Source organism: Colobus angolensis, unplaced genomic scaffold, assembly GCF_000951035.1.
Source record: "Colobus angolensis palliatus isolate OR3802 unplaced genomic scaffold, Cang.pa_1.0 Scaffold200, whole genome shotgun sequence".
NCBI lineage: Eukaryota > Metazoa > Chordata > Mammalia > Primates > Cercopithecidae > Colobus > Colobus angolensis.
Window position 1 is genome coordinate 5,546,167 of NW_012115156.1, and position 2,822 is coordinate 5,548,988.

The following is a 2,822-nucleotide window of genomic DNA, read 5'->3' on the forward strand; positions in this document are numbered from 1 at the left end:
ATGATTCCAATAAATACATACTAGGAAAAATAAAAAACTAGAAACAAGGGTAACTGAGATACCCACTCCCCTAGTGCTGGGATCAGAGAAAGTCTTCTCAAAGACCTGGATACTTGGGAAAAGGGAAATAAGTGGGGAAGAGTGTTCCCAGTTAAAGGAACACCATGTGTGAACACGCTAAGGCAATTAGAAGATTCCGAAACCTGGAGTGTGGGAGGGAGGGAGGCAAGAGGTAAAAGCTGGCTAGTGAGAAGAGCCAGACCATGCTGGCTGTTGTAGCATAGAATTTTAGAATTTATCTTTTTGGTTTTGAAACAAGGTTTCACTCTGTCGCCCAGGCTGTGGTGCAGTGGCACAATCATGGCTCACTGCAGCCTCAACCTCCCTGGGTTCAGGTGTCCCTGCCCCCTTAGCCTCCTGAGTAGCTGGGACTATAGGCATGCACCACCATACTGGGCTAATTTTTGTAGCAATAGGATTTCGCCATGTTGCCCAGGCTGATCTCCAACTCCTGGGCTCCAGCAATCCTCCCACCTTAGCCTCCCAAAATTTGGGATTACAGGTGTAAGCCAACACGCCCGGCCCAGAATTTATCTTAAAAGAGTGGAAACGGCCGGGTGCAGTGGCTCACATCTGTAATCTCAGCCCTCTGGGAGGCCAAGGCAAGTGGATCGCCTGAGGTCAGGAGTTCGATACCAGCCTGGCCAACATGGGGAAGCCCTGTCTCTACTAAAACTACAAAAAATTAGCTGAGAGTGGTGGCAGGCATCTGTAATCCCAGCCACTTGGGAGGCTGAGGCAAGAGAGTCACTTGAACCCAGGAGGCAGAGGTTGCAGTGAGCCGAGATCGCACCACTGCCCTCCAGTATGGGTGACAGAGCAAGACTGTGTCTAAAAAAAAAAAAAAAACACCAGGCCTGGTGGCTTATGCCTGTAATCCCAGCATTTTGGGAGGCCGAGGCAGGTGGATCACAAGGTCAGGAGATCAAGACCATCCTGGCTAACACGGTGAAATACTATCTCTACTAAAAATACAAAAAATTAGCTGGGTGTGGTGGCATGCACCTGTAGTCCTAGCTACTTGGGAGGCTGAGGCAGGAGAATTGCTTGAACCTGGGAGGTGGAGGTCTCAGTGAGCTGAGATCGTATCACTGCACCCTAGCCTGGGCGACAGCAAGACTCAGTCTCAAAAAAATAAATAAATAAATTGTGGGAACGGCTGGTGGCCCAGGCCTGTAATCCTAGCACTTTGGGAGGCCGAGGCCAGGAGTTGGAGACCAGCCTCGCTAACGTGGTGAAACTCCATCTCTACTAAAAATACAAAAATTAGCCAGGCATGGTGTCAGGCACCTGTAAGCCCAGCTACTCCAGAGGCTGAGGCACGAGAATCGCTTGAGCCTGGGAGGCAGAGGTTGCAGTGAGCCAAGATTGCACTGCTGCATTCCAGCCTGGGCAACAGAGTGACACTCTGTCTCAAAAAAAAAAAAAAAAAAGAAAAGAAATATATACAAACATACTTTAAAAAAATTAAATTTAATTATAAAAAGATACTGAATGGGCTGGAGGTGGCGGCTCATGCCTGTAATTCCAGCACTTTGGGAGGCTGAGGTGGGAAGATCAGTTGAGGTCAGGAGTTCGAAACCAGCTTGGCCAACACAATGAAATCCCATCTCTACTAAAAATACAAAAATTAGCCGGATGTGGTGGCGCGCTCCTGTAACCCCAGCTACTAGGGAGGCTGAGGCAGGAGAGTGGCTTGAACCCAGGAGGCAGTGAGCCAAGATTGCTCCACCGCTCTCCAGCCTGGGTGACACAGCCAAACTCTGTCTAAAAAAAAAAAAGAATACTGAATGGATAGAAGCTAAAAATACTACAAACACTAATCCAATTAGTTGCTGTCAATATTACATTTACATGTTTTTTTCATTTTTTAAAGAATAATAATTGTATATATTCAAGGGCTACATAATGTTTTAATACAAACAATGCATAGTGATCAGATCAGGGTAGTTAGCATATTGGTAATTTCGAAGATTTATCATTTCTTCGTGTTGACAACATTTAATATTGTAAGAATTAAAGAGGAGAGAAACACAGAAGATGGCTTTTCAGTCAACAGGGACAGGTTTATTTTAAACAAACCTTAGAGGGGCAGTTGGCCAAGTTAGGTTAGAGCCACACTCTCTTACAGACTAAGAGTTTTTAAAGATTCAAGGTGGGAGAGTTTATGAGAGGCTTGGACTGCTTCTGTGTCTCTTTGTTGTGCTTCTCTGGGAGGGACAGTTGCATATTTGTTCCCATACATCTTTTTGCAGCTGCAGGCATACCCCCCCGAGTCTGCTTTTAGCTTTTCTATCTTAGTGTACCTGAAGGGAAAGGAAAGTGCTTATTAAGGACACTGTTTTACTGGGGCCCATTGTATGAGGGTGAAGTTTGGCAGTTACCCCAAGAGACTTTCTCCTCACCTGTCTCTGTGCCCAAGCGGTCTTAACTGTGTTTTACTGTCTGCTCTTTCTGGCTGCTTGTAGTTAGAAGAGAAGTGATTTCCTTGAAATGCATGAGGCTAGAAAGGGAGTTGGAACTTAAAGTGGCAGTGTTTGTCCGAGATGATGGTGCTCCTGCTCTATCAAATATCCTGCCAGGCGTAGTGGCTCATGCCTGTAATCCCAGCACTTTGGGAGGTGGAGGCCGGGGGATCACCTGAGGTCAGGAGTTTGAGACCAGCCTGGCCAAAATAGTGAAAAAATCTTTACTAAAAATACAAAAATTAGCTGGGCATGGTGGCGCACACCTGTAATCCCAGCTACTTGGGAGGCTGAGGC